Below are 7,603 nucleotides of genomic sequence, written 5' to 3'. Positions count from 1 at the left end.
TCCCAAGTACTCTGCGTTGGCTGCTGTTTGCCTTGGACATTTTGCGGGTGACACATTCGCTGTGTTTCCGTGCAATTATGCACACGAGCCATTCTTCGTAGACTGCAATTAGAATTCGAGAGTTAAAACCTTGCATATTTCTCGTTTACATTATAAATACTTGCAGGATCCGAAAAATACAAAATACCACCGAGAAACAATCAATTTTCTTCAAAAAACTGTCGAAACAACAGCCGAAACAGTCGAAACGAAGAACTGGTCTTAAATTTTGTCACGAGATTTTCGTTGTTAAGTATGCTTAAACGCATTTTTTTAATAAATTACTATAGTTTTAACTACAGATGATATAAATTTCTTCGAACAATGCAAATAAATGATTATAAATGGATTGAAGCACTGGATTGGATTGTTTTTTCTCAAAGTTTTGTTACTTTCTTTTTTTTTGTTTGAGCAGTAGTCTTAATGTTTTGTCCGACACTGTACATTCTAGGAATAACCCAAGAGCGTGACTTGACATTGGATATCGGCCATGAAATCATTACAGTTAGAGCTTACACATACGTGAACATGATGACGAACCCCGGAACTAGTGGCGTAGCGTAACCGGGTGGCACCCTCCAAACTTATCTGAACATGAAACGTATTTATTATAATATCAGATAGGACGAACAAGAAATCGCAAAATCTTCACTGGAACCGACAGTTACAAAATAACGGAATAAATTAAATATGGTTTATTTTTGGATTTGTGTTGTGTCTCAAATAAATCTTATTAACACTTTGAGTGCCACGGTTTTATAGCGACTCTATGGATTTTTTAGAACGTATTAGGGCCATCGTTTCTTATCGTAGTGGAAGGTATTTTTGATCGAAAGGGAATGCTTATAAGCTTATATTCTTATATTAGTTACCTTTATTCTCTGCCTCATCGTTGACCGCTAATTTTTATTTAATTTCAATTCTGATGAGTCTCTCCACAAGATGCCAATTCTAACGTACACGGTAGGAAACATTTTTTGGAAGTCCCACTTCACGATGAACTGTAACACATCCAATTCGATCTTAATCATGACATCTTTGACTTTTTGACTTTTTTTTTGGCGACGGACCGATCATCGATCAGGGCCGAATCCTGAATACGTCGCCATGATGCTCGATCTTGGGCAGCTGTCCCCCAACCACTGCGCTGACATCCTCGTCAACAGCACACATCCAGCGAGTGCGGGGCCTGCCACGGAATCGACGACCTCTATCAATTTGCTTGCTAAATATAGCCTTCGCTGACCGCTCGTCCGACATTCTAGCTACATGCCCAGCCCACTGTAGCTTGCCGAGTTTTATACGCTTGACTATATCCGCCGATTTGTATGCCTGGTATACCTCATGATTCGTGCGCCTGCGCCATACAAGTTTGTCGCCGAGGATGGACCGTAAGATTCTACGCTCAAAGACACAAAGCCTGTCAGCCTCTTTCAGTGTCCATGCTTCATGGCCATAGAGTGCTATAGAGTGAATCAATGTCCTATAGATCGCAAGTTTTGTGTGGATTTGCAAACTGCGAGACCTCAGCTGGTTACGCAATCCGTAGAACGCCCTGTTTGCAGCCGCTATCCGTCTCTTAATCTCACGGCTCACCTCGTTGTCGCATGTCACTAATGCACCCAGGTAAATGAATTCGCCGACTAATTCAAAAGTGTCCCCATCTATCACAACCGCAGCACCAACACCAGACGGGCTACCACGTTCTCTACCAGCCACCATGTACTTCCGTTTTGGCAGAACTCATGATGAGCCCAATCCTCGCAGCTTTCCTCTTCAGAGTTCCTTAGGCTTTTTCTACGACTTTACGGCGAACACCAATAATATCGATTTTTATTTTTTTTATCTTCGCTTATTTTTCGTCGGCCTATTTCCGCCACTTTAGTGCCAATCACCGACATCAGGGAGGCGACTCCACCTGTTCCTTCCTATCATACTCAACAACTCATGAGCCAGGCCAACTTCTTTTACTTCCCTTCCGAAGGAAGACGTAGCCAGAGATTTTTCGCCTCAGAAAATCCCAACGACGCCAGCTGGGATTGAACCTAGGCCGATCGGATTGTGAGGCTGTTACGCTAACCACACAACCACTGGCACCGTCCAATGATATCGTTATCGTCCGCAAATCACAGGAGCATGTGAGACTTCGTGATGATGGTACCACTCCTTTGCACACCAGCTCCTCGTACAGTGCCTTCCAACGTGATGTTGAATAGTAAATTCGAAAGCTCGTAACCCTGCTTCAGACAGTCCAACGTTACGAACGAGTCGGATGTTTCACCCGCTATCCTGATGGTTGATGGTGACCCATCATGGGTGGCACGAATCAGCTTGATTAGTTTTGTTGGGAAACCATGTTCCAGCATAATCTGCCATAGTTCGTTTCATTTATCTTATATATATCGTTATATCAGTGCACTATGGTCCAGGAGGTGCATTTAAGTGGAAATTAGCATCTAGAGCTCGACAGTGATTCTCTAGACAAAAACTGTCTTCGACAAAGTTATTACATATAATAGATCGCTCATTTTTATGTTATCAAAAATAGGGTGACCAAAATTTTCGATGAAATGAAAAATCTAACTTTCTTATCTTTATAGATAGAGGTAAACATAGTTCGACGATATTGTAGCTCTGGTTATTTTAAGTAACTTTGTGGAACAATATTTCTTTCTATCTCTTCAAATAACCGATATAGCGCTTTTTCTCTAGGTTGAGTTAGGGTTACCATGAAAAAAAAAGGTTTTTTTGCTCTAACTTTTATATGTAAAATTCTACATCAAAACTGTCTTTGAATGATCTTTAGAGCTTTCCAATTCACGCTTTCCAATTCACGTGCATAACTTGTATGTATCTTAATGCTACTCAAAGTTATTGATGTTTTTTCCCCGAAAACATGACCTTTTCATTTGCTAGTCGTTCTTTTAGGGGCAAACATAATAAAAAATTATTGATAGCATTTTAAAGAGCACATTTGACTCTACATAAGGTGAAACTTTCAAAAGAGTGTTATTTTTTGTATTTGAGTAAATTGAATTTGAAATTATGAGTTTTTGCATATAAATGAACAAGTTGCAATTTTTAAATGCATATAGTAAGCGTAGACTTTACAGCAGCATCACTTCAGTTCAGTCTTATAGCCACTCAACATGGAGGTTCAAAGAAGACACATTGTTGATTTCCTTTTTCGGTGGACGAAGTATAGAAGACGTTATACAATTATTACGAGAAAAATTTCTGACTATTTTCTTTTTCTACAATAAAATATACTTATTGTATAAAAAGAAAAGCGGGGACCGACAAATTATCAAGTGCTTCCTGAATAGAAACCGTAGTAATAAATAAAAATCATACAAATAAAAAACTACAAAATCAAATGCTAAGCATTTTCCGGAATCAGAAGATCGGAATACTCTGGTGTTTGCCTATTACTAAGAGATAATACTGGATCCGAAGCTGTTGCGAAGCCCAGTTCTTCAGCAGAATTTTTTTCTGTAATCTCCCGAACACGGTTACGCTTCATCCTTTGGCTCAGCATTTGGCTTTTCAGGCACTTTCTGGCACTAAAACACATATATCTTGGCATTTTTCTCGTAATAATTGTATAACGTCTTCTATATTTCGTCCACCGAAAACAAAAACAAATATGTGTCTTCTTTGAACCTCCATGTTGAGTGGCTATGAGACTGAACTGAAGTGATGCTGCTTTAAAGTTTACGCTTACTATATGCATTTAAAAATTGCAACTTGTTCATTAATATGCAAAAACTCATAATTTCAAATTTAATTTACTCAAATACAAAAAATAACACTCTTTTGGAAGTTACACCTTATGTAGAGTCAAATGTGCTCCTCAAAATGCCATCAATAATTTTTTATTATGTTTGCCCCAAAAAGAACGACTAGCAAATGAAGAGGTCGTGTTTTTGGGGAAAAACATCAATAACTTTGAGTAGAACTAAGATACATACAAGTTATGCACCGTAAAATGCGTGGATTGGAAAGCTCTAAAGATCATTCAATGACAGTTTTAATGTAGAATTGTACATATAAAAGTTAGAGCAAAAAAACCTTTTTTTCATGGTAACCCTAACTCAACCTAGAGAAAAAGCGCTATATCGGTTATTTGAAGAGATAGAAAGAAATATTGTTCCACAAAGTTACTTAAAATAACCAGGGCTACAATATTGTCGAACTATGTTTACCTCTATCTATAAAGATAAGAAAGTTAGATTTTTCATTTCATCGAAAATTTTGGTCACCCTATTTTTGATAACATAAAAATGAGCGCTCTATTATATGTAACAACTTTGTCGAAGACAGTTTTTGTCTAGAGAATCACTGTCGAGCTCTAGATGCTAATTTCCACTTAAATGCACCTCCTGGACCATAGTGCAGTGATATAACCGCAAGGTTAATGTAGGACTACCATTGGCATAGTAATCAACTGTTTGAAGTTGCATCTAAATCAATTCTCAATAAATGGATGAATGGATATTTTGTTTGCCCTTTGAATTGTCTTGCGTTCCATTCAAACATATATGACATTACATTCTTTCGTTTGAGGTCTCTTTTTGATGTTCGACAGTCAAATCATCAAGACAAGCTATTGAATGCTCCGTACATCCGAAATATCTTTTCAGTGAGAAGAATACTTAATATAGTGAGAGAAGAATACTTGTAAAATGAAAAATCATCACGGGAACACCTAGTTAACTGTCCAAATGTGTGCGAGATCATATTCTATCCCATGGGTGCATTCAAAAGCAAACGATTTTGCATGTCCGTTCATCGCGGCAGTAAAAGAGAAACTGACAGAGGTTGGCCAGCCGACGCATCATGTATCATACATCAACCGCAGACCAATCGGGACTGAAATGAAATTTCAAGAAGCTATCGCTACAGTCAATATTCAAGGACCATCGAGTTAGGGAGATACTGAGTTATGGAGAGAAGAATACTTGTAAAATCAATCAAAGATAGTATGAAATTCATCGAGTTAGGAAAAATATCGAGATACAGAACATCGAGTAAGGGAGAGTTGACTGTATTTATAATGATTTAGATAGTTTGTTTTCGACGTAGTTTTGAGCAATTGAAACAAGTTTTTATGGGCAATAAGTAAAAAAAATATCTCTCGTAGATATTTTATCTTTCGAATAATACCACCTCGTTCATCCGGTAGAGAGATATAGTGGCGGATCTGAACGGTCGCCAAGTGGCGGATCTGAACGGTCGCCAAGCGGCGGATCTGAAGGCATCGGTCCCGCCAACGGACTTTGTCATCGGTAAGAACAACACGTTCCGTCTTCGTTCTGAACTCTACTGTTCGACTGCACTACTGCACTACTGCACTCTCTTTATTCGACTCACAAGGTTTTTATCATTTCTTACATTTCCGTTTCCTTATTCTAAGTTAGTAAAAGAAATGAACATAAACATAAACATAGAAGTTTGGTTTGCTCGGCGCGTGTTTGTTATGTTTACATCGAGTATACGCGCACGGTCGTAAAGTGGGTCAGTTTATTACGCTCGCGTATGGTCGTAAAGTATGTGTCGCGCGCTGCGCTGCAATTATGCGTCAGCTTTACTTATGATGATTGAAAAATAATCAACATGACTCACAGTCATTGTTCCGCCTCAATCAGTATGTCGATTGAAACAGAATAATGTTAGTAAGCACATGTCTAGGAAATGAACTGATTTCGTTCCACAATTATATGGGTGTAAAAGTCCAACTAAGTCATAAAGTCATAAATGATCGTCGGATGATTCATGCGTATGCTACAATATTAGGCTGTCAAAAAAGTCCTGCGGTATTTCCGCGAGGTGTCGTTGTAAGCGCGTAGTTCTAGTTGTATTCGAGTCATACTATAGCTTGTTGGAAAGGTATTTTTGCGCGCTATAATATAGTCCTTGACAGTGTTTTGTTTGGTTAAGTCGTTTGTGAGTTATAGTGTCGCAAATATGGAGCAAAATAAAGAGAAAATCCGACATATTTTACAGTACTACTATGACAAATGCAAAAATGCATCTCAAGCTGCCAATAAAATTTGTGCAGTTTATGGACCCGATACAGTTTCCATTTCCACCGCACAACGATGGTTTCAACGTTTTCGTTCTGGTGTAGAGGTCGTCGAAGATGCGCCACGCTCCGGAAGGCCTGTCGTCGAAAATTGCGACAAAATCGCTGAATTAGCCGAGAAAGACCGCCATAGTAGCAGCCGTAGCATCGGCCAAGAGCTGGGGATCGATCATCAAACCGTTATTAACCATTTGAAGAAGCTTGGATTCACGAAGAAGCTCGATGTATGGGTGCCACACACGTTGTCGCAAAAAAACATCTTTGACCGTATCGACGCATGTGAATCGCTGCTGAATCGCAACAAAATCGACCCGTTTCTGAAGCGGATGGTGACTGGCGATGAAAAGTGGGTCACTTACGACAACGTGAAGCGCAAACGGTCGTGGTCGAAGCCCGCTGAAGCGGCTCAGACGGTGGCCAAGCCCTCATTAACGGCCAGGAAGGTTCTGCTGTGTGTTTGGTGGGATTGTCAAGGAATAATCTATTATGAGCTGCTTCCCTATGGCCAAACGCTCAATTCGGACCTGTACTGACAACAACTGGACCGCTTGAAGGTAACACTCATGAAGAAGAGGCCATCTTTGATAAACAGAGGCCGCATTGTCTTCCATCAGGACAACGCCAGGCTACACACTTCTTTGGTGACGCGCCAGAAGCTCCGGGAGCTCGGATGGGAGGTTCTTTTGCATCCGCCGTATAGTCCGGACCTTGCACCAAGTGACTACCACCTGTTTTTGTCCATGGCGAACGAGCTAGGTTGTCAGAAGTTAGCCCCAAACGAGGCCTGTGAAAATTGGCTATCCGAGTTTTTTGCCAATAAGGGAGCGAGCTTCTCTAACAGGGGTATTATGAAGTTGGCATCTCGTTGGGAACAAGTCATCGAACAAAACGGCGCATATTTGACTTAAAACAGATGATTGTAACTAATTTTATGAACAAATGAAAATTCAAAAAAAAATACCGCAGGACTTTTTTGACAGCCTAATATTAACGCTGAAGACTTTGTACTCCGAACGTAACCCCCTCGTTCTCGAGACTTTGAATTTACACCCCAGAACAGAAATGAAAGAGGTAGTATGACAAAATAATAAACATGAAAAAAACCAAGAAAGTGGTGTATCGTGCCGGTGAAGTGAAATTGTGAAATGATTACATGGGTATGATGTTCGTGGGATTGCTAGTTCATAACATGCATTTGCACATCATAGGGCGCCCAAGTAAGAAACACACAATCAGCAGAGTAGCGGAACGACTCGATGTGCTGGTGTTTGGGCCGTGCTGTTGTAAAATAAATCGTACGGTAAGGGGTTAAGATAACTTGGCAGGTTTGGCAGAACGACACTTTTGATTTCAATTTTCGAACTTGTAGTTCTGGTGTTGTTGAAAGCAAATTTCGCATGAATAACTAGTGGCCGTAGCTGCACATGATGTTCGATGGTTGTTGGGTTTGTTGGTTGTAGGGTTGTTGGCTGGTATCTA

This window comes from Toxorhynchites rutilus, chromosome 2 (assembly GCF_029784135.1).
Source record: "Toxorhynchites rutilus septentrionalis strain SRP chromosome 2, ASM2978413v1, whole genome shotgun sequence".
NCBI lineage: Eukaryota > Metazoa > Arthropoda > Insecta > Diptera > Culicidae > Toxorhynchites > Toxorhynchites rutilus.
This window is presented reverse-complemented; position numbering follows the sequence as displayed.